The sequence below is a fragment of the Pongo pygmaeus genome, chromosome 1 (genome assembly GCF_028885625.2).
Source record: "Pongo pygmaeus isolate AG05252 chromosome 1, NHGRI_mPonPyg2-v2.0_pri, whole genome shotgun sequence".
NCBI classification, from domain to species: Eukaryota; Metazoa; Chordata; class Mammalia; order Primates; family Hominidae; genus Pongo; species Pongo pygmaeus.
In genome coordinates this window covers 71,308,863-71,334,051 of record NC_072373.2, presented here as the reverse complement: position 1 = coordinate 71,334,051, position 25,189 = coordinate 71,308,863, and the positions used below count along the sequence as shown (strand labels likewise).

At 41.8% G+C, this 25,189-nt stretch overlaps 1 long non-coding RNA gene across 2 annotated transcripts in view; it reads right to left on the bottom strand.

Annotated features, from left to right (window-relative positions):
* The window catches only part of LOC134740019 (uncharacterized), a 49,643-nt gene that overhangs the window by 9,176 nt on the left and 15,278 nt on the right, over nt 1-25,189 (bottom strand). Inside the window, exons 2-4 of one of the 2 annotated variants that reach the window (XR_010127234.1) lie at nt 21,378-21,602; nt 17,200-17,320; nt 14,948-15,562 (exon numbers count right to left, since the gene is read on the bottom strand). This is a non-coding gene — a long non-coding RNA (uncharacterized LOC134740019). Of the gene's footprint in view, nt 1-14,348; nt 15,563-17,199; nt 17,321-21,377; nt 21,603-25,189 lie in introns of those variants that run through there. The other variant, XR_010127233.1, reaches the window with a different exon arrangement.

Below are 25,189 nucleotides of genomic sequence, written 5' to 3'. Positions count from 1 at the left end.
CTATTTTCTCAGCAAAGATCTCCCTGTTTGTGTTAAATCAGTCCCGTGTTGTTAAGCTAAGGGCATTCTGTGTAGAAACATCTCAGGCATTAAAATTTGTAAAACCTAACTAGTGCCTGCCCCCTTGCAGGGCCCGGTCTGTAGAAGTAACTAGGTCTTATTTATTTATTTATTTTTAAAGAGGTATCATTAGGAAAGCTTCGTTTTTATCAGCTACCATTTAGATCTCAGGACGTATTTTACTTCTCATTTCATTTGACATATGAGAAAATTGTTGCATGCCAATTGAGCTGTAAGGTGAACTTGACTGTGATAATGGGACACAGCTCACCAAAGACAGCAAGGTCAGCTGACTGGTGTTCTATTTTCTGCACGCTGTATCCACTGACCTGGTTCAGGATCACCTCTTTGTTCTGCAAAGGACTATCAGATTACCACCAGGGTGGTCCAAGAGCATCTTCTATACAATTAACTGGTAAGGACACTAACAAATGTATGTGGAATGAATGGATTCAAAGGGGCAGATGAATATTTGTAAATAATCCCAGACACCCAGCTTGGCATTGACCTGTCAGCCTACATTCAGGCATTTTTTTCCTTTTTCCAGAGACGTCTAGAAATTATTGGGTGAGTAGGAAAAATGCTTAGCATAGGAAATGTCTATTAGGCCAGGCGCAGTGGTTCATGCCTACAATCCCAGCACTCTGGGAGGCTGAGGCGGGCAGATCATTTGAGGCCAGGAGTTCCAGACCAGCCTGACCAACATGGTGAAACGCTGTCTCTACTAAAAACACAAAAATTAGCCAGGCATGGTGGCACCTGTAGTCCCAGCTACCTGGGAAGCTGACGTGGGAGAATTGCTTGAATCTGGGAGGTGGAGGTTGCAGTGAGCCGAGATTGCACCACTGCATTCCAGCCTGGGTGACAGTGCAAGACCCTGTCTCAAAATAGATAAATAAATAAATAAATAAATAAATAAATAAATAAATAAATAATAAAGAAAGAAAATGTTTATTAAAATCTCCAGTTCTGGTAGTCAAAATAGGCTAGATATACCACAGTAAAAAAATCCCCCAAATCTTAGGATTTATACAAGTTTATTCATAGCTCACCCTGGTCTGCTTTTGGGTTTGGGTGGCTGCTAACCAGGGCAACTGTCCTTGTGTGATGACTTAGCATGCCATTCGATCTCACAGCTTTTCTTTATCAACATACCCTTCCCTGATTGCCACAGTAGGGGAAGAGCAATTACGTGCTTCCACTTGGAAGCGACATGTGTCATATTTAATTTGCAAAAGCAAGTCCCATAGCCACACTGAACTCCAAGTGGGTGGGTATACCAGTTATTGATTCCTGTAAAACAAACCACCCCAAAACAACACAGTTTATTACTTCTCATGGTTCTGTGATTCAGCTGGGCAACTCTTTTTTTTTTTCCGAGACAGGGTCTGGCTGTGTCGCCAGGCTGGAGTGCAGTGGCACAATCTCAGCTCACTGAAACCTCTGCCTCCAGGGTTCAAGCAATTATCCTGCCTCAGCCTCCCAACTAGCTGGGATTACAGGTGCCCACCACCATGCATGGCTAATTTTTTGTATTTTTACTAGAGATGGGATTTCACCCTGTTGGCCAGGCTAGTCTCAAACTCCTGACCTCAAGTGATCTGTCAGCTGGGCAACTCTTTTGCTGGTTTTGCCTGGGCTTACTCATACAGCTGTATGTGGTTGGAGGATTGACGGTGCTGGAAAGTCCAAGATGTCCTCATTCACATGTGTAGCAATTGTTTCTGGCTGTTGGCTGGGGTGTCTTGGTTCTTCCCCATGTGGCTTCTCATCCTCTAGTGGGCGGTCTCAACTCACGTCCTTACATGATGATCTCGGGACAGTGTTCCAAGAGGACAAAGGCAAAAGCTGCTAGATCCTTTGAGTCCAGGCTCCAAAAATTGCACAAAACTGCCATATTTTATTGGTCAAGGCTAGTCATAGGACAGCCCAGATTCAAGGTATGGGGAAATAGTCTCTTAATGGAGGAGTTGCAAATGTTGTCACCATGTGTTTTAATCTATCACAGCAGGTACATGTACATACAGCCAATTCTCGTTATGTGTGGTAGTTATGTTTTACAAAGTTGTTATGAACACTGACTTAGAGAATATTGAACCATTGCTCCTAAGGGAAATACAGGGTTAGGTTCCTACAAGCCCCTGGACGCAACATTTTCAACACCTATTCAATATATAACCTTGTTTTATGTGTGTCTATTTGAAGACATCTTATTTTTTAAATACATATTGTTGATTTCTTAACATTGAACTCATGGCCAAAAGCACTATAATTCATGCCTGAACAAAGCTTATCTAATACCTGTATTTTCTCCATAAGGCACATCACAGGCTTTTTGTGCTTATAAACATCAGCGTTATAGCATTACATTTGGGAAAAAGTGAAATAACCAGCAGAAAGCAAAAAAAGTAAAAAGTGTGTCACTAAATAGATCCCCAAAAAGGATACTTGTTTATAATAGGAGAACTGAAAAATAAGGCAAAATATAGCCTTGTTTCACTGACAGCTGTTTGTCAGGCAACACAGATTTTTCATCACTCTGCACATGCCTGTGAATGACCAAGAAAGCAACATGAGATTTATTTGGGAATTACAAATAAATTTTAACAAGTAGGTGAATTCACAAACACAGAATCCATGAGTAACGAGATCAACTATACATAAAAGAGAGAATCCAGATATTGGTGAACCTAGTACTTCCTGGCACATCCATTCATGAGAAAACAGGAAGAAGAAATGAACATTTATGGAACACTTCCTATGTGCAGCCCCTGTGCACCTACTAACTCGCTTGTCACAGCAATCCTATGGAGTAGTTAATAATATAACCTTTTTTTATATGTTGCTGGATTCAGTTTGCTAGTATTTTGTTGAGAATTTTTGCTTTTATATTTATGAGGGATATTGGTCATGTAGTTTTCTTGTGATGTCTTTTTCTGCCTTTGGTATCAGGGCACTACTGTCCTCATAGAATGAATTAGGAGTGTTCCCTTCTCTTCTGTTTCTTTTTGAAAGAGTTTGTGAAGGATTGTTGCTAATTCTTCTACAAACGTTTGGTAGCATTTACAAATAAAACCATCTGGTCCAGGGCTTTTCTTTGTGGGAAGATTTTTGATTAATAATTCAATCTCTTGTTATAGGTCAAATTAGACTTTCTTTCTTTCTCTCTTTTTTTTTTTGTGTGTGTGTGTGTGTGTGTGTGTGTGTTTTTGCGGCAGAGTCTCGCTCTGTCGCCCAGGCTGGAGTGTAGTGGCATGATCTTGGCTCACTGAAGCCTCCACCTCCCGGGTTCCAGCAATTTTCCTGCCTCAGCCTCCCAGGTAGCTGGGATTACAGGCATGCGCCACCACGCCTGGAAAATTTTTGTATTTTTAGTAGAGATGGGGTTTCACCATGTTGGCCAGGCTGGTCTGGAACTCCTGACTTCATGTGATCCACCCGCCTCAGCCTCCCAAAGTGCTGGGAGGTGTGAGCCACCGTGCTCGGCCTAGGTTATCTAATTTGTTGGAATACAATTGTTCATAGTATTCTCTTATAATCCTTTCTGTTTCTCTAAGTTCAGTGCAATGTCCCCTCTTTCATCTCTGATTTTAATACTTGAGTTTTCTGTATTTTTTTCTTGGTCAGTGTAGCTAAAGTTTTGTCAATTTTTTGACCTTTTTGAAGAACTAACTTTTGGGTTTGTTGATTTTTTTTTCTACTTTTTTTCCTCTCCCATTTCATTTATTTATTCACCTTTATTACTTTCTTTCTTTGGCTTGCTTTGGATTTAATTTGCTCTTCTTTTCTAATTTCTTAAAGTGGAAGGTTGGGTCATTGATTTGAGACCCTTTTTACCTTTTAATATAGGCATTTACAGCTATAATTTCCCCCTGTAAACACTGTTTTTGTTGCATCCCATAAGATTTAGTATGATGTGTTTTGTTTTCATTCATATCAAAGACTGCTAATATCTCTTATTTCTTCTTTGACCTATCGGTTGTCTAATGTCTACATATTTGTGAATTTCCCAAATTTTCTGCTGTTGGTTTCTACTTCCATTGTGGTTAGAGGACATACTTTGTATGATTTCAGTCCTCTTAAAATTAGAGAGTTGTTTTCTGGACTAATACAGGGTCCATCATGTGAAATATTCATGCACATTTGAAAAGAATGTGTAGGCCAGGTACGGTGGCTCACGCCTGTAATCCCAGCACTTTGGGAGGCCGAGGTGGGTGAATCATGAGGTCAGTTCGAGACCAGCCTAGCCAACATGGTGAAACCCTGTCTCTACTAAAAATACAAAAGATTAGCTGGGCATGGTGGCGGGTGCCTGTAATCCCAGCTACTCAGGAGGCTGAGGCAGAAGAATCACTTGAACTCAGGAGGTGGAGATTGCAGTGAGCCGAGATCGGGCCACTGCACTCCAGCCTGGGCAACAGAGCAAGACCCTGATTTGGAAAAAAAAGAAAAAGAAGAAAAGAATGTGTATTTTGCTGGTGTTGTGTGGAGTTTTCTATGGATATCTGTTACGTCTAGTTGGCTTATAGTGTTATTCAAATCTTCTGTTTCCTTGTGGATCTTCTACTTAGTTTTTATATTCATCATTGAAAGTGGGATATTGAAATCTTCAACTGCTATTGTTGAATTGTTTGTTTAACTTTTCAATTCTGTCATTTTTTTCTTCATATATTTTGGAACTGTTGAGAGGTGCATATATATTTGAAATTTTTTTTTTGATAGACTGACTCTTTTATCATTATAAAATTTCCTTTTTTTCTCTAGGAAAATTTTGTTATATATTAGCATAATATAGTATAATTCATTTGTATTTTTTGTCTGATATTAGTATTTCTATTCCAGTTCTCTTTTGGTTATTTTTTATATGGTGTATCTTTTTCCCTTCTTTTGTTTTCAGACTGTTTCTGTCTTTGAATCTACATTTTGTCCCTTACAAAGAACATATAGTTCTATGATTTTTAAAATCCATTCTGCCAATATCTGTCTTTTAATTGGAGTGTTTCAGTGTTAATCTTGAGGATCCTATGTATATGATGAGTTACTTTTTTTTGCTGTTTTCAAGATTCTTGGTCTATGGCTTTTGACAGTTTGATTTTGAAGTGTCTAGGTGTGGATATTTTGAATTTATTCCACTTGGAGTTTGTTGAGCTTCGTGGATGTGTAAATTCATGTTTTTAATCAAATCTGTTAAGTATTGAGCCCTTATGTCTTCAAGTACTTTTTTTCCCCCTTTCTCTTTCTTGCTTCTTTCTGGTACTTCAGTTATGTGTATTAACACTTGATGGTGTCCCACACAAGTCTTTGAGGCTGTGTTCATTTTCCTTCATTCTTTTTCTTTCTGAGATTGGATAACCACAATTGGCCTATCTTCAAGTTTCCCAGTTCTCTCTTCTTCCTGCTTACACCTTTCCTGGTGTTCCTCTTGTGAATTTTTCATGTTAATGCCAGAATTTCTATTTGATTTTTTAAAATAAATTATATCTCTCTTTTTTTTTTTTTTTTTTTGAGATGGAGTCTCACCCTGTCACCCAGGCTGGACTGCAGTGGTGTGATCTCGGCTCACTGCAACCTCCAACTCCCGGGTTCAAGCATTCTCCTGCCTCAATCTCCTGAGTAGCTGGGATTACAGGTGCATGCCACCATACCTGGCTAATTTTTGTATTTTTTTAGTAGAGATGGGGTTTCACCATGTTGGTAAGGCTGGTCTTGAGCTCTTGACCTCGTGATCCGCCTGCCTTAGCCTCTCAAAGTGCTGGGATTACAGGCATGAGCCACTGTGCCCGGCCAAATTATATCTCTTTATTAATATTTTCTATCTGGTGAGACATTTCTCTTTATTTTTATTTTTTTTCTTTTGTAATAGAGATGTAGTCTTGCCATGTTGCCCAGGCTAGTCTCAAACTCCTGAGCTGGCAATCCTCCCACCTCCACCTCCCAAAGTGCTGGTATTACAGATGTGAGCCACCATACCCAGCTGAGACATAATTCTCACACTCTGCTTTAGTTTTTTTTTTTTTTGAGACGGGGTCTCACTCTGTTGCCCAGGTTGGAGTGCAGTCTCAACTCACTGCAACCTCCACCTCCTGGGTTCAAGCGATTCGCCTGCCTCAGCCTCCCAAGTAGCTGGGACTACAGGCACGTACCACTGCACCTGGCTAATTTATATATATATAATATATAAATTATATTAATATAATTATTTATATATTATATTTATATAGTATATTAATAATATAATTAGCCATTATATAATATATAATATATGTATATATGTGTATATATTATATCATATATTTTATATATATATATATACACACATATATATATATTTTTTTTTTTGAGACAGAGTCTTACTTTGTCGCCCAGGCTGGAGTGCAATGGCATGATCTCGGCTCACTGCAACCTTCACCTCCAGGTTCAAGCAATTCTTCTGCCTCAGCCTCCCAAGTAGCTGGGACTACATGCACCTGCCACCATGCCCAGCTAATTTTTGTATTTTTAGTAGAGATGCGGTTTCACCATATTGGCCAGGCTGGTCTCGAACTCCTGACTTTGTGATCCACCCGCCTCAGCCTCCCAAAGTACTGGGATTACAGGTGCGAGCCACCGTGCTTGGCCAATTTTTGTATTTTTAGTAGAGACGGGGTTTCACCATGTTGGCCAGGCTGGTCTTGAACTCCTGACCTCAAGTGATCCACCCGCCTCAGCCTCTCAAAGTGCTGGGATTACAGGCGTGAGCCATTGCACCTGGCCAAGTTCTTTAGAGATGGTTTCCTTCAGTTTTTTAGACATGGTTTTCAAATATATATTTGAATATATTTAAAATAACTGGGCCAGGCCCAGTGGCTCATGCATGTAATCCTCAGCACTTTGGGAGGCCAAGGCAGGAGGATCACCTGAGGTCAGGAGTGAGACCAGCCTGGCCAACATGGTGAAACCCTGTCTCCACTAAACATACAAAAATTAGCTGGGCACGGTGGCGGGCGCTTATAATCCCATCTGCTCAGAAGCTGAGTCACAAGAATTGCTTGAACCCAAAACACAGAGGCTGCAGTGAGCCTCTGCCTCCCAAAGTGCTAGGATTACAGGCATGAGCCATCACGCCTGGCCCAAACTGACATTTTAAATAATGTAATGTGGCAACTCTGGAAATCAGATTCTCCACCCTCCCCAGGTTTGTTTTGATGGTGCTGTTGTTTTAGTTCGTTTGTTTATTGACTCTTCTGAACCTCTGTTTTCTTTGTCAGGTGAGGCCACTGAAGTCCCTGCTCAGTTAGTTTAATGGTCAGCTGATGATGAACAGAGATTTTTCTTAAACAACTGGAGCCACTAAGTCTCCCAGTCTTTGCCAAGGGCTCCGTGTGAGTGTTGGGGCATGCTTTCAACACTAAGCCAGGCAGTCGACAACTCTGCCTTGGTGTTGTCTTTATACTTTTCAGAAAGGTTGAAAAATGTGGCCTTTATTTAGGAGACCATGTGTACAACTAAAAATGAAGGGGTTTTTACCAAGGAATGAGGGAAACTAGCTGTCTCTGCCGCCTTCATTTTACAGGTGAAGAAACTGAGGTTTAGAGAAGTTCAGTAATTTACCCAAGGACATCCAAGCAATAGGTAGTGCTGCTAGGATTAAAATCAGGCAGCCTGAACGGCTGCCGTGGCTCACGCCTGTAATCCAGTACTTTGGGAGGCCGAGACAGGTGGATCACGAGGTCAGGAGATTGAGACCATCCTGGCCAGCATGGTGAAACCCCGTTTCTACTAAAAATACAAAAAATTAGCTGGGCATGGTTGTGCGTGCCTGTAGTCCCAGCTACTCAGGAGGCTGAGGCAGGAGAATCGCTTGAACCCGGGAGGCAGAGGTTGCAGTGATCTGAGATCATGCCACTGCACTGCAGCCTGGTGAAAGAGGGAGACTCTGTCTCTAAATAAATAAGTAAATAAATAAAAATCAGGCAACCTGACCCTAAATCACTTTGTCTTACAGAATAGGAAACGGGTTCAGAGAAGTTAAAGAACTCTGAGGTCATGTAGCTGGCTAGTGCAGATCTGACTGGCCCCAGGTTTATCCTTTCCCCCTTAGTTGCCCCAAACCATCTATCTTACCCTGGTGGGCCACCAGGAGGAGTGACAAAAAATAGACCTGAATGTTTAAGCTGAAAACACCTGGAAGAGGCCAATTAAGATACCTAAATAAAGTGCCCTTTAAACAACCAGGACAACAATAAATATCTGAAGGTCAGCAAATGAATCAAAATGCTAGATAATCAGAAAGAGCTATTAAGGAACAAACACTGTAGAACTTGCTTGTATACTGGAGCAGGATTAAGGAACCGGTTAGGTCAAGGCTGTGAATTGCCATTAAGAAATCAGTATTAAAAGTTGCTGTCTTGAGTGGGACTCTAAGTGCCTTTTGTTTTGTTTTTCCCACTAATCTCCCAGACTCCCAGGTCCTTCCAACCAGTCAGTAGGTTAGTATTAGTCCCTTTAACCCCCATACATCCCTGGGGTGGGGTTAGGCCCAGTTAAACCCAGGCCTCAAGGTTCCATTGAACCCACCCAAGGTCTGTGGGAAGAGACCCCAGTGCCTGTCTTGACTCACCCATTTCTTTTCTTTGTTAGCTCTTGTTTTTCTTCACCTTGGATTATCCTGAAGCTCAGTTAATTGAGTCCTGAATAAGTAAGGGCATGTTGTAATTCCAAATTCAAGACAAGTTTTCTATTTAACCAGAGGTCCTTTTCATGTTACTCACAGAGGAGACACTCAAGACGGGGCATCAATGGAATTGCAGTTTGATAACTAAGCAGAAGCACAATTGAAACTCTGGTGACTAATACAGCCGCATTCACACCTACCGAAAGACAATCCACTGCTCTGTCTGTGGTTTGAATCTATCACAGAAAACACAGATTTGCTTCCAGCAGCTAAAGTAATTTTAGTTTTATCAAATAGTGTATGTTTGGGTTTCTGGAGTTAAAAAAAAAACTCATGGTTGGACCTTGGGCATCCATAGGAAGCTGCCTAACTGTTCCCACCCTTGCTGCTAGGACTCTCTTCACTGCTGTTAGCACACAGTGGGTTTCTACTGCTAAGAACTCCCTCCTCAACCCTGCCCTGGCACCCTAAAAATGACCTGTGCTGATACCTTCTCTCCCCTGCTCCCCATACACACCACAGGTGCAGGAACAGCTCCAGCTCTGCCTTTGTCCCGCACTTTGAACTTTTTTCAGGCTTCCCCACTGCTCTTTCTTTGGCTTCATACTTGGGTTCTTTTTCTGTACAGGGTTAACAGCTATATCATGAGAATATTAGATTCCATTTAACTTTTTAAAATTTAATTAAATAGAGGTAATTATAGATTCACATCGGGTTGTAAGAAATAATACAGAGAGATACAATGTGTCTTTTATCCACAGTTTCCTTCCAGTGGTAACATCTTACAAAACTCTAGTATGTGCAATATTACAACTAGGAAATTGATGGTACAATCCACAGATCTTGATCAGATTTCTCTCCTGTCTTACATGTACTCCTGTTTGTGTGTGTGCGTGCGTGCATGTGCATGTGTATTTAATTCTATGCCATTTTATCACATGTGGAGGTTTGTATATCAATCACCATCTCTTATGTTGCCTTTTTGTAACATAATCTATTTCCCTCTCCTTCCCTCCTCCACCCCCTGGCCCTAACCCCTGCCAATCACTAAACTATACTCTCTCACACGAATTTTGTGGTTTCAAGAACGTTATATAAATAAAATCATAACATACATAATTCTTTGGGATTGGCTTTTTCACTTGAAATCCATCCAAGTTTTGTGTGTATCCATAGTTTGCTCCCTTTTTATTACTGGGTAGTAGTCCAAGGTCTAGATGAACTACAGTTTCTTTAACCATTTGCCCGCTGAGACATCTGGGTTGTTTCCAGGGCCTATTATAAATAATGCTGCTGTGGACATTTGTATATAGGGTTTTGTGTGAACATAAAATATGTTTTTATGTTTCTGGGGTAAGTACCCAAGAGTGAAATTGCTGCGTTTTGTGGTAATTGCATCTTTAGTTTTATAAGAAACTTCCAAAATGTTCTCTAGAGTGGCTATACCCACCAGCAATGTATGAGTGATACAGTTTTTCTACATCCTTATCAGCAATTGATATGGTCACTATTTTAAATTTTAACCATTCTGATAGGTGTGTAGTAAAATTTCACTGAAGTTATTTCATTTTAAAAAACAATTTGTACTTTTCAACTTTTGCTACTGAATATTTGTGCAGCTTTTATATTTTTATTTTTCAGAAACATTTTAATCACTGAATAGCTGTGTAACATGTTAGAAAAATCCAAGTAATATTTCACATAATTCCATTTCACTTGCCTGTCCATACTTTTTCAGTATGCGAAGAATTCTGTCTATGCCTACTTTTGACACATGACTTGATGTCAAGTTTCACTTGATGAAACCTTTTTGATAATTGTCAACTCAAAAGTTAACATGACATATACTTCATGAAAATGGAGTTAATTGGCTATTCAGGGCCTGTTGTAAAGAGAATTGCTTCATCCACATACCAATTACGTTTCTATATTTGTAAAATATTTTTCTAATCAAAAAATTAATTGAAACTATGAAAAAATAGACACCTGGCTGTTTCTTTCTTTTTTTGTTGTTGAGACAGAGTCTCACTCAGTCACCCAGGTTGGAGTGCAGTGGTGCCATCTTGGCTCACTGCAACCTCCACCTCCACCTCCAGGGTTCAAGCGATTCTTGTGTCTCAGTCTCCCAAGTAGTTGGAATTACAGGTGCACACTGTCATGCCTGGCTAATTTTTGCATTTTTAGTAGAGATGGGGTTTCACCATGTTGGCCAGGCTGGTCTCGAACTCCTGGCCTCAAGTGATCTGCCCACCTCTACCTCCCAAAGTGCTGGAATTACAGGTGTGAGCCACCATGCCCAGCCAACCTGGCTGTTTCTTTTCCAGCCCTTCCAGAATGAGAATTCATGTAGGCCATCTGCCCCACTCTGATCTGCAAGCTGCCTCCCTGATTCCTTGACTCCCTGCAACCCACATCCCCTCCTGTCTTCAGGACATCATACTCGCACCTGGGGGAAAAGGGGAAGTAAAAAGGGAGGCTCAGTGTCCCTGGGTCTGCTTTGTCTATGAGAGAAATCTGACATTGTTGGCAGAAAACTAACATGTCTTCTTAGAAAAAAGTAGAGCCCCAGTTGCCTGGATACGGTCAGGAATACATATCACTGGATCTGTGGGTGACCTGTAGTTACTTTGTCCCTATTTGAGTTTCCTGAGTGTTAAGAGGAAAATGGAGCAGAGCTAACAAATACCTCATACCTGCTTGGGCTTTCTCCGCCGGTCCTCTGTGTGTGCATCACACACCCACACATATGCAAAATAGCTCAGTGTAAAAACCCTGAAATAAACATCAATCCTTGTAGATTCCTGGGGAGTTCTAGTTGGATTTGCTAGCAAAGCAACTTCCCTAAAGACTATAAATAGCAGGCATGTGCCTCTGTAAGCAGTGCAGCTATTTTTTTTTAAATAGGGGATTCTCATGTTACAAGGACATCACAGATTACTGAATAATTTATTTAATGGTAGATTATATGGGCTTCACTCTTTGCCAGTAAGCTCATACCCAAATGTCTAAAGGAGATAAGGTGAGCAAAAGCTAGATGTCAGGCTTGGGTGAGCTCTTTATTTATTTTTATTAGATATGTGTAACTATTGTAGCCATTTATATTTTACTTAATATTATCTCAGCTGCAAAGGTCATATATATAATAGTGTCACTACTTTATTATAGACATTTAGCTAACTTCTAACAATGCATATCGCACACAGCATGAGAAATACAGAATAGAATAATAAATAACTTTGGTTGCACTTGATTTTAACAAAGGACTGTGATATATAGGAGTATGTTTGTTCTCTATGAAAGTATAGGGAAATGAGGGGACAAAATTCAATAAAAGGATGTTAGATTTGAAAATAGAGATAAGAAAAAATGATCTAAATCCATGTTTTTCTGTGAACTATTGTTATAATCTTTTCAATGACTTATAGTAAAAAAAAAATCGCTTATAAGCTTACAGATCTTAGACATTTTACCTTTAGCTATATACAGTTCTCAGGTGTGCAGAGGTACTCTGGAAGACGGACATACTTTTCTGTCAAATGTAATTTTAATGAATATGAAATTTATTTAAAAAGGACATTTAAATTTGGCAATAGCAAGATGTCAAAGATTTGAACAGGCACATAACAGGAAATTCATGTGGCCAATTAACATAGTAAAAGATTCTTGGTTTTGTTTAATAATCAGGGAAATGCAAATTAAACTCACAGTGAAATGTTACTCACTACACAGCCACCTGATCAGTTGAAGTTTTAAAGTTTGACAATAACAAGTGCTATTGAGGATGGAATATAGTGAGAACTGCTGCTGTTGGGAGTTTGTTTTTATTTATTTTTTGAGTCAGGGTCTTGCTCTGTCACCCAGGCTGGAGTGCGGTGGCACGATCATGGCTCACTGCAGCCTCCACCTTCCAAGTAGCTGGGACTACAGGCATGTACCACCACACCCAGCTATTTTTTTTCTTTTTTTGTAGACATGGGGTCCCACTGTATTGTTCAAGCTGGCCTTGAATTCCTGGGCTCAAGCGATCCTCCCACCTCAGCCTCCCAAAGTGCTAAGACTACAGGTGTGATCACCGCACCCAGCCTGCTTTTGGGAGTTTAAATTGAAGCAAAGTTTTGGCAAATAGTTGCCATTCTCTACGAAGGTTAAAGATTCACACACCCTATTCACAGGTGGAGAAATTCTGATGTGGGAAAATGCCATCGAGGCAGGTGTACATGCATATGCTGTGGACCAGGATGTATACAAGAATGTGTAGAGAAGCAATGTTTGTAATAGCCCCAAGCTGGAACCAAACCAAATACTGGCCTGTCATAGAAAGCATAAGAATTAGAGCCACTTAACAACAGCATGGTTGGAGTTAATAAATATAATGTTGAAGAAAAGAAGCAAGACGCGAATACTGAGAGTCAGAGTCCATTGATATAAAGCTTATAAACGGGCAAAGCTAAACTACATTGTTTAGGGATGCATATAGAGATAGTAAAACTCTAAAGAAAAGCAAGGAAATTGTTATAATAAATCTTATAAACAGGCAAAGCTAAACTACATTGTTTAGGGATGAATATAGAGATAGTAAAACTCTAAAGAAAAGCAAGGAAATTGTTATATAAAAGTGAGGATGGTGGTTACTTTTAGAGGAGAAAAAGAATTGTGACCGAGCTTACTCTGAGACTTCTGCACTCTGGAAATGTTCTATTTTTTGACCTGGCTGTGGTTTCATGGGTTTTTACTTCATCATCATTCATTGAACTGGATCTTTACATCCATAGTTTGTGGATGTATGTTGTTTCACGCAAACATACATACACACACACAATGCTTTCTAATACTACTAAATACCAAAAGATCAAAATCTAGAAAAAGAAACTCCCTAGTTCAATTTAGTACCTTTAAAAAATGAACTTTAAGTATTCAGTTCAGTTGAATGAACATTTAAAACAACAAGCCGAATCTATGCACCGTTGTGCATCAGAATTCTACAGTGTTGTGCTGGAAGGACAGCCAGAGGAGAGGAAGGAGCACCGGCTCCCAGGCAAGGGCTGCTTCCCAGCCAGCTCTGCTCCTCCACATCTCTTTCCCCAGGCAATTCTCTAGGCTTGGTTTCTCATCTGTAGAGAAGCCCAGACTGGATCTGCTCCTCTGAGAGTCTCCTAATATATTACTGGGAGTCGTCTGTTGGAACTTTGTCATTTTTAAAATATAAAATTCTTTTCATTTGGACAAGAATCTAAAGAATATAAGCATATTTGGGGTCCTCCCTATGTCCACCTTTGAGCGTACAGTGCCAGCCTTGCTCAGTGTTCACAATCACAATGCAACCTAGATGCGCTATTTTAATTGCCAGTTGTCAACTGTTAATTGCCAATCAGAAGAAAACGCAGGAGGCCTTAGTGAGTAGAGTATGTACTTGCCAAGTGAGCTCACAGAAGGCCCACAACCAGTGTTTCCATAGGAGTTTGAAGAGACTATGCCACGTGAGATTTAAGTCATGAGACAATGCAGATGTAAGGCGTGCCCAGCTCAGAGAACCGACTCGGTGCTTGAGTTACCAAGCAAGGGGCAATTTGACTCCACAAAATCACACTATCTGTCTCATTCAATTAATGTTAACTTGAGTTTTATTGATTTTATATTTGATTTGTCAAATCATGAACTTATTTTGATTTTATAGTTGTAGAAAACTTACAAGGGTTGTACACCCAATTTTATGTTTGTGTACATCCAACTAACAATCTTTATAAAAGCAGTTTATGTTAACACTGGAAATCATCCTTTTTTTTTTTTCTCTTGAGAAAGCAGTGCACATCACTCAAATTTCAGCCATGCTGAATTCCGTGACCTACAGACACTTCTGGGGTTTGTTTCTATTTTAGGGAGTCGAGCCCTTTCCAAAGCAGGCGGCCGGGGGCATCCCTGGTGCTGCCTGGGACTCCATCCCCTTTAATTTGTGGCAGTGACTCTCAGCTGCAGGTGATACTGCCCACAGGGAGATTTTGGGCAGCATCAGGAGACACTGTCAGTGGTCACACGCAGAGGAAGTGCATAGTCACAGAGGCCAGGGTACTGCTAAACATCCTGCAATGCATAGGACAGCCCCCCAGAACAAAGAGCTAACCAGGGAACAGAACCCCCAATTCTGTTCTCCCACTTCGACTTCCCTAAGAAGAAAATCTCCTCTATGTCTGTTCCCAGTTAATCAGGGAAAGGCAGCAGTTTTCTTTTACAACTTACCTTTCTCAACACTTGTTTCCTTTAACACAGCAGAATCAGACAAAAGCAAAAATAATCCCTCAGGTGTGAAAAGGTTCATTGCCTGACTGGCTTGATTGAAGAGTGGAAGGTGGGGTGGATGTCAGCTATTATTTTTTGGAGGCAACCTTATTCCTGGTCCACCGTCTACACAGAGTGACTCTTCTATCCTGGCGCCTGATGTCTGTAGCTGGTCTCTGGAGGGGATTGCTGCAAAGTGATTCCCAGGGGAGCCAACATCTCCTCCAGAATAAATTATTGAAAACAATACTTAACCGGAAATGTTCATGAGAGCTTCAGACAGACTGAAGTGGTTTCAGATCATCTGAGAGAGCTGACCTAAGGGCCCGCATAGCTGTGGCTGTCTATGTGCCTGCCAGGGCTGCTGGGGAACCCTTTGCTATCTATCCCCATCGTTCATGGGACTGTGGAGTATGTGATTCTTGTATTTGTTCATACAGATTGCGCTGTTTGTGCCTGGGTCCTGTCTTCTCTTCTCCATCAGATATTTAACTCCTCAAGTCCTCGAGAAGAGAGGCTTCTGTGTCATTTGTTGTCACTGTGTGCCATCCAGTGCACTCAGCAAGGTGGCCAGCTCTGTAGGGAACCAGTCATCACTGTCAATGAACTAGGAAATACCACCATGTAAAAAAAAATAGCCCAGGGAGGATTACGGGCAACGATTTCCTAGACACTTCCCCGTCACAGGCTTCAGCCTTCCTTGCTGTGATTCTAGTGACCAGAATCCACTAGAATTTGGAAGCATTAGAATCTATAGCTTTCTACTGACAAGAGAACAGCCCTTAAGCTCCAGGACCAAAAAAAGGAATGCACTCTTCCTCACTGGGACTGGGTGGCTGCCCAAGGTGAAGATGGGATAGGGGGTCTGATCTCTCCCTACTCCATCCTCCCCTCCCACCCCACTAGCACAAGGTCTCAGAGACCACTAAAGACTTCACCCGCCCCTGACACCCACTGACACATGGCAATTTCTGACCCTAAGTGGATGCTTCACATCCTCTGACCACCACCATTCCCTCCCCATCCCCCCTCCACAGGGCACATCCTGAACTCTTTATAAAAGAAAAAAGAGGGCACCATGCCTTTAGCACAACACAGATGCCCTGGAGTGTAGCAAACAGGGCCCTTGTTCCTGCCCTGGACCCTAGGAGTGGCTCAGATCCCACTTCTGGGAGGAGGGGGCAGCTGGTGGAGGAAGAAACAAGACCTGAGGGGTGCAGGCATCCCCTCAGCACCAACAGCCTACACCTCCTCTCCCCGTGCCAGTCCCTGATCAACACCCTCCCGCTCCTCTGGTCTTTGAGGCTGCTCCCTCCTCCAGACTCCTGGGTCCTGCACACATGGGGAACTGGAGGAGGTCCTAGGAGTGAGCCACGTGGCTCAAGGCAGCTCATCGGAATAGGAATTCAAACTGTGGCCAAAGAAGAGAGAAAAATGGGAGGCCAGAGAAGCTGAGCATCGGGTATGGGGATGAGGCTGGGCCACAAAAAGGAAGGCCCATCTAAGGGTCAGAGCCTGGCAGGGTGCCAAGCAGAGCAAGTGACGCTGTAGAAGACTGGTTAGCAGAAATGGTACAGGCGAAGTCCGTGAGCAAACCAGACTGGGGTCTGCTAGTATGGAATCCTGGTGATGTCTTAGCTCTGGGATGGAGAGAATCCTTCAAGTCCATCTTAGGTGTTAAATCGATGATGTTCAGACTTGGTTGGGGGAAGGGAAAGAGTAGTTGTGATTACCCTAACCTTACCCAAATACAGCAATGGCCTGGGACCCAATTCAGGACTCAGAGGGCAAGCCAGACCCTGCCCTAGCCAAATAATGCAGCGAGCCCCTCGCTCAGTGGTGAGAAATAGCTAAATGTAGCCCCTACACCTGGGGTGAACCAGAGCCTAACTTTAGCTTCCTACGAGCATATGCAAAATGTGTGGCCAGCTGCCCCTGCAGCCTCACCCAGGGCCACTTCTCTTTTACATCCTGCACCTGTGGGGATTTGCATGTTTGGCCAGCTCGCAAGCCAGTTCTGAGGCTGAGAACTTCCTAGACTCTCAAATGGGATTCCTTGTTCCCTTGGGAACCAGCTCCTCCCTCCCCTCCCACCCTAGAAGCAAAGCCTTGCTTTCTGCATTTCTGCCCTTGTGGGTGGGTCCCGTGGAGGGGAGCAGCCTCGCAGAGGAGGCCTAAATTTTTGAGCAGCGTAAAGGACAGCGACACCTTACTTGCGTCTTTGAGAAGGGAAACAACCAGCTCAGGAGCCATGGTCCGGTCTGGTCTGCCAGCTCCTGTTTCCCCCTCCTCTTGGCTGCCGGCCTTTTGTTCTTGTCATGGTTCATTAGCTCCCTAAACAGAGGTTGATTAAAGAAAATAAAAGGAGAAAAATAGGGAAATTAATTGCACTGGTGAAAGGTCTAATGGGGAAGGAAGTTAAAACCAATTGTCTTGAGATTTTAATTATCCCATCTGCTCTCTGGCCCCTTGATGGTGCATAACCAGAATGAAATGTTAATGTGGGCACCAAACATATTTTACACCCACTTCCCAGTGAGTTATCTGGTCTCCTACCTGAAAGCTGGTGAGCCCAGGCATCAGGACGCGCCACTGGGACCTGTGTACTGGGTGATGCCAGGCAGACGGGAGGACAGGAGGCCCTGCCTGTGAGGACTGTGGAGCAGGGACTATGGAGCAGTGCGTGTGATGCTTCCTTGGCACGATGGAAAGATACAGGGTTGGGTTGCAGGAGTGAAGAGAATAGAAGAGAAAAAGAAGCCTCCCTTTCTATGTCACTCCCTGGAAGAACGCAGAGTCCTGATGTCTGGTCTTAGAAGGACTGGTACATTTTGGAGGAATATCAAGAAACAGATATGAGCAGTGGGAAGAGGCCAAACAGTAGAGCCCCAAGTGCCCCTCTGGCAAGAGAAGCAGATTTTGCTGCCAGGAAATCAGAGCTAGAGTTCCCCGTTAGTGGCCTCTCTCCTTTCACCTCATTTATTCTTCCTCTTCACTGGACTATGCCACTCAAAAGAAAATGCAAAGATGGGCTGCACAGTTCCAGCAAGAGTCTCCACGGCTCGGCTCCACTAAAGTCAGATGGACTCTGAACCTATAGGAAATATCCAAACAGATGGGAAAAGAAGTAAATCCCTTCTGAGTAAGCAGCCACTAAATTAAGCTCTATTAGTCTGTAGGATGTGTGGCAGATTGGTTGCCCCCATTTGAAGTCCAATTCCTGGCCGGGCATGGTGGTTCACACCTGTAATCCCAGCACTTTGGGAGGCTGAGGCAGGAGGATAACTTGAGGCCAAGAGTTCAAGACCAGCCTGGTCAACTGGTCAACAGAGCAAGACCCCTTTCTCAATCAATCAATCAATCAAATGAAGTCCAATTCCTGCTCTGCCCACAATGGGTCATTGAAACCATTGGCCCTTCAGGTGAGCCCACTGGCTCTCTCTTGAGGCGGGGACTATTGATGTCACAGGCCTGAAACCATTCTACTAGTAGATATCACAATAACACCAATTGAGATCCTACCCAGAAATCAAAGTCTATCCCATTTAACACAATACCTACACCCACATGCCTTTGGTATATAGGTGGTAACTATATATAGCTGGGAACATGGAGATAAACTCATGCCACTCTCGTCAGTTTCCCACTCTTAGTGTTGTGCAATACAGTAGTCCCCATTATTTAAGTAGTCTTCACTTTATTCAAAGGGGGACTACTGTATTGTATGACATCCAAGATCCCTAGTAGATGCCTGAAACCTTGGGTAGTACCAAACCCTATATATACTGTTTCTCCCAATATATGCATGTGATAAAGTTTAATTTACGAATTAGACACAGTAAGAGATTAACAACAATAACTAATAATAAAATAGAACAATTATAATGCTATGCTGTAATGAGTTATGTGAATGGGGGCTCTTTCTGCCTCAAAACATCTAATTGTATCATATTCACCTATTTTCAGACCATGGTTGACCATGGGTAACTGAAACCATAGAAAGTGCAACTGAGGCTAAGAGGGGACTACTATAGAAGGCAACCCTCAGCAGTGCGGACTGCTAGTGGAAAAGCTAGGAACAGCACAGGCACCAGAATGTACAAAACCACCTCCACATTAAGCCCGTTATTTAAGTCTGCCCAGGACCGTGAAGGATTGGCATGGTCCTCTCTGTTGAACCCCAGCATTAAACCACTTTCCGCACCAACACCATCTTCATTCCTAACACCTCTGGCCTCAAGAGGAAGGATCTGGGGTGAGTACACTGTCACTCTCTCGGGTATTTTTTCCACGTATGATGCTGCAACATAAAGCATTGAACAATAGGAGAACCGCTAGAAATAAGTTTCCCTGATGCAACCCAGAGAAGAGAGTTGGTGCTTTTCTTTTGTATGGACCTGGGGTAATCTTGGAGAAGTAGAGGAAATGACGTTGATATTCTCTGCTAAGATGGATTTTCCAGAGAGTTATAAAGTCTAAACGATCAGGTTCTCAGATGGGGAAAGAAAGAGCTGAGGGCTGTCAATTTGGGGACGTTCTTCCTGGACTGACTTCATGGGATGCTGCCTGGTCAACTCCATGAATCTTGTCCGGCAAATCTAAACCCCTCAGCAGACTAACTCAGCCCGCCCAGGCTTCATCAGCTGCTGCAGCCCAGTGCCTGGTAAGCAATGCTTCCAGGCTCCTCCCAACCTGGCCTCCAATGAGATGCACACTCACCTTACAGGTTGGCCTATGTTGGCAAATCACCTGTTCATGGTGCAAGGCCATTCAAGGTGTCACTCCCACCAGCCTGAGCCCTAAGACCTCCCAACAGTTTGTCCTTTTCCTCCAATCTCTTCTTTCCATATGGCTCTGCCTGCTCCTCAAATGCTGTTCCTAACTTTGCTGGTTTTGGCTTCCCTGTAGCTGTTTAGAAACACCCTCCTACTCTTCCCTAGCTTCCCGGCCAGCGAATATTCTGGCTTATCGAGGGCCTCCTGGCGCTGTGAAGAGTCAGGGCAAACCATTTAATGTTTGGTTTTGTCTCTTTATCCTGGACCATTAAAAAGCTGCCTGCTACAGAGAAAAGACTTGTCTGAAGTCGGCCTCTCTGATCATCATGGCTGATGGGCCTAAATAAATCCCTTTGTTCAGATTTTATAAAGCACGTATGACTTGGCTTTTGTTATTCATTTTCACATCTCTCTTCGTAAACTGTGTGTGACATAAAGAAATCAGACAGACCTGGGTTCAAATCCCAGCTTTGTACTTACTAACTATATGATCTTGGATAAGCTACTCAAGCTTTCTGATCTTCTTTTTCCTCACTTATATCAAGAGATAATACTATCTACTGCACAGGGTTGTTCTTGTTTTTTAATGGAGAATAAATGAGATAAAGAATCCTTTACAGTGCTTGGCACAGAGTGAGAGTTCAATAGACACTAGTTTCTTCTTCATCCTTTGGATAAAAACCAAAACTTATCCACGTTTCCCCAAAACCTAGTAGAGTGGCTGGCACATAATATACTCTCAGTGAATATTCATTGCTGGAGTGAAAGAATGAGGCGTGACCTCAGCTTACTGCCATCTCTGCCTCCTGGGTTCAAGCGATTCTTCTGCCTCAGCCTCCTGAGTAGCTGGGACTACAGGTGTGTACCACCATGCCCCAGCTAATTTTTTGTATTTTTAGTGGAGACAGGGTTTCACCATGTTGGCCAGGCTGGTCTTGAACTCCTGACCTCAAGTGATCCATCTACCTTGGCCTCCCAAAGTCCAGGGATTACAAGGATGAGCCACTGTTCCGGGTAAAACATATTTTTAAATGAAATGGTGTGTTATAGCATGTACTCACTCTTTTAAAATTATTTATCTATCTTTCAAAAGAAAAAAATGCCTGGAAAAATATTAGCTGGCACTGGCTATGTCTGGTGGGTGGGAGGGTAGTAATTTTTACTTTATATATGATACTTTCAATATTGTTTGAAAAGTTTTTTAAATGAGCATCATTTTTATAATCAGAAAAAAATAACTTTTTGGGGGCTGGGTATGGTGGCTCATGCCTGTAATCCTAGCACTTTGGGAGGCCAAGGTGAGCAGATCACTTGAGGTCAGGAGTTTGAGACCAGCCTGGCCAACATGGTAAAACCCCGTCTATACCAAAAATATAAAAATTAGCCAGATGTGGTGGCAGGCACCTGTAATCCCAGCTACTTGGGAGGCTAAGGCAGGAGAATCTCTTGAACCCAGGAGGTGGAGGTTGCAGTGAGCCGAGGTCACGCCACTGCACTCCAGTCTGGGCAACAGAAAGAGACTCCGTCTCAAAACAAAAAACAAATGAACCAAAACACATAAAAGGGTATAACAATTAGTGTGTATATATTTTTTGGTTATAAATGTCAATACCTACCTTAAACTCATTTACACTCAAAGGAAAATGTATTTGGAAGGCTAAGAGGACTGCAGGAAGGTCAAGGTGTGGCTGCACCTCGGAAGAGCTGGAAATGGATCTGGCATGCTGCTGTTACGTTCCCTCTCTCTGCAGCTCTGGGTGTGGGTGTCAGTCCTTCAGCTACAGGCCAGCTTCCTCCACCTGGTGGGAAACGCCATCCCAGTGACTTCAGAGCTGCTAACCCTGCCACAAAGAGACAATGAGCACTACTCTCTGGTCCCTAGGTCATCAATTCCAAGCACACACTGCACTGTCCCTACTTGGGTCAGATGTCCATCCCTTACCCAGTCTCAGGCTCTACAGCTGGCCCACTGTGTGGTCCATTCCCAAACGTGGGTCCATCACTGTGGGCCAGGAGGCAGAGTTGTGTAAGAAGGACTGTATTAATGGCTTGAGAAATAACTGTTCCCTCTCCCCCTGCACTCTTCTGCTGTGAGCTGCTATTTCCTTGGAGATAGGAAGAGAGGATAGGAAGTTCTGAGCCTGTTGGCTTCGTTTCCATCTTCAGAGGAGGGCCAGGGAAGACTGGAGCTAGGAAACTGGGCAGGCTTGGATCAACAGTTGTTAACATCAGAAACAATGGTGAGCTTCCCTGACAGGTTCCTGTGCTGGTGCAAAGTCATTTCATCTGAGTTCTCATGGAGCTCACAGCTCAACCCAAGAGATGAATGCTGGATAGAGTAGCCTTCGTTGTCATTCCTTTGCCTCTCTTCCTAGGCACCTTCCATCACTTCCGTATAAGCAAGAAGAAATGTGTCTTCTAAATGATGAAGGGTTATCTTGCATCAAACACCCCAGAGCTCAAGAAAGCATTAATTGGCTTCTATTCTCTGTGCACTCTCTGCTTCATTTACTTAGGAGATGGTAATTTAATTTTTTTCCAAAATAGAATCACTTTGTCTAAAAACCATGTTTAAATACAGTAGGACCTCATGACATCATAGCTCATGGTTAGAATTCAATTTGGAATAAGTCATGATGTTGGAATGGGATCACTGCACTGGGAGCCCCTGGTGGTCAGGAGCTGTGCTTTAGCCATCGCCGAACTCCAGCATCGAGTGCAGTCCTGCTCCCTGATACACACTCAGAAGTTAAAGGCACTCAAAAGTCCTATGGTTCATTCTTTTTTAAAAATTTAATTTTTAAAATTTGACACATAATAACTACATATTCATGGAGTACATAGTGTTTTCATACATATAATGTATAGTGATCAAGTCAGGATAATTAGCATATTCATCATCTCAAACATTTATTATTTCTTTGTGTTGGGAACATTCAATATCCTCTTTCTAGCTATTTGAAACTATACATTATTGTTAAATATTCTACAGTGGTATAGAACACTAGAACTTATTCCTCCTCTCTAGCTGTGATTCTGTATTCTTTAACAAATCTCTCCCTGTCTCTCCCTTCCTCCTACCCTTACCAGCCTCTAGGATTCTCTGTTCTACTTTTTTCTTCTATGAAATCACCTTTTTTTTTTTTTAGCTTCCACTTATGAGTGAGAACATGTAGTGTTTAACTTTCTTTTCCTGGCCTATTTCATTTAACATGTCTTCCAGTTCTATGTTGCTGCAAATGACAACATTTCATTCTTTTTTATGGCTGAATAGTATTCCCTTGTGTGGATATATACCACATTTTCTTTATCTATTCATCTGTTGCTGGACACCTAAGTTGATTCCATATCTTGGCTATTATGAAAAGTGCAATAAATATAGGGATGCAGCTACTTCTTCAAAATACTGATTTCTTTGCTTTTGGATAAATGCTCAGTAGAGGGATTGTTAGACTGACTACCAGTAGTTCTCTGTGTAGTTGTTTTTTGTTTGTTTTTTTGTTTTTCGAGGAACCCCCATACCGTTCTCCATAGTGGCTGCATGAATTTACATTCCTCTTATACACTGTTGGTGGGAATGTAAATTTATGCAGCCACTATGGAGGACGGTATGGGGGATCCTCAAAAAACAAACAAACAAAAAACCCAGCAGTATATAAGCGTTCCCTTTTCTCCTCATCCTCACCAGCCATTGTCATTTTTGTCTTTTTGATAATAGCCAGTCCAACTGGAGTGAGATGATACCTCATTGTGGTTTTGATTTGCATTTCCCTGATGATTAGTGATGTTGAGCATTTTTTCATATATTTGTTGGCCATTTGAAGGCCAAAAGTCTTCTTTTGAGAAATGTCTGTTCAGATCATTTGCCTATTTTTAATCAGACTTTTTTTTTCTGCTGAGATGTTTGAGTTCCTTGTATATTCTGGATATTAATCCCCTGTGGAACGAGTAGTTTGTAAATATTTTCTCCCATTATGTAGGTTGTCTTTTCATTCTGTTGATTGTTTCCTTTGCTGTGTAGAAAATAATCCCATTTAAAAATTTTTGCTTTTGTTGCCTGTGCTTTTGAGGTCTTATTCATAAATCTTTTCCCAGACCAATGCCATGAAGTGTTTCCCCTATGTTTTCTTCTAGTAGTTTTATTGTTTTGGGTCTAACACTTCAATCTTTTATCCATTTTGAGTTGATTTTTGTATAATGTGAGAGGTGGGAGGTCTAGTTTCATTCTTCCACATACAAACATCCTGTCTTTCCAGAATATTTATTGAAGAGAATATTCTTTCCCCAGTGAGTGTTCTTGGCACCTTTGTCAAAAATCAGTTGGCTGTAAATACATGTATTAATTTCTGGGTTCGTTATTCGTTTCATTAGTTGATGTGTCTGTTTTTATACCAATACCATGCTCCTTTGGTTACCAGAGCCTTGTAATATTTTGAATTCAGGTAGTGTGATGCTTCCAGCTTTGTTCTTTTTACTCAGGGATTGCTTTGGCTATAGAGTTCTTTTTTGATTTCATACAAATTTTAGGAGTGTTTTTTCTAATTCTGTGAAAAATGGCATGGTATGTTGATAAGAATTACATTGAATCTGTAGATTGTTTTGAGTAGTATTGTAATTTTAACAATATTAATTCACTTGGTTCATGAGCACAAGATGTCCCTCCATTTGTTTGTATCCTCTTCAATTTCTTTCATCAGTGTTTTGTAGTTTTCCTTTGTAGAGGTCTTTTGCCTACTTGGTTAAATTTATTCCTAGGTATTCTTTTTCATAGCTATTATAAATGGGATTGCCTTCTTGATTTCTTTTTCAACTAGTTTGTTGTTCATGTTTAAAAAATGCTACTGCTTTTTGTATGTTGATTTTGTATCCTGCAACTCTGCTGAATTTATCAGTTGTAAGAGTTTTTTGAGTAGACTATGTTTTTCTACATATGAGATCATGTCAAACAGGGATGATTAGTTGTTTCTTTGGGTTTCTGTTAATTTTTTTTTTTTTTTTTTTGTCTATTAAGGATGTCATGCATTTCTCCAAATCTTCTGTTCCTACAGTAAAACATTTTCAGAGATATGTTCCTCCTCTCAGTTTTGGGGATGATGTTCCCTTTATCTTGTTCCTAGATTTTCCCACACATAATTCATTTTTTACCTCTCTACTCATCCTTGACCAAGGTACAATCTATCCTTCTACTAACAGAGAGAGCTACTTGAACTACCTGGGTTTGGGCTTGCCTAAGACTGAGAGCTTTCCTAGGGTGCAGGACTTACAGTTCTAAAATTAGGACAGTCCTAGGTAAACTAGAATGGTTAGTCACCCTAGGGGTAATTACCAACATGAAAGGGGGTAAGAGAGAGGGAATTTGGGAAAGAAAGGAAGAATTGAGAAATTATGGACTTTCAACCCAACTCTAGTTTTATGGTTTTTCTTTCCA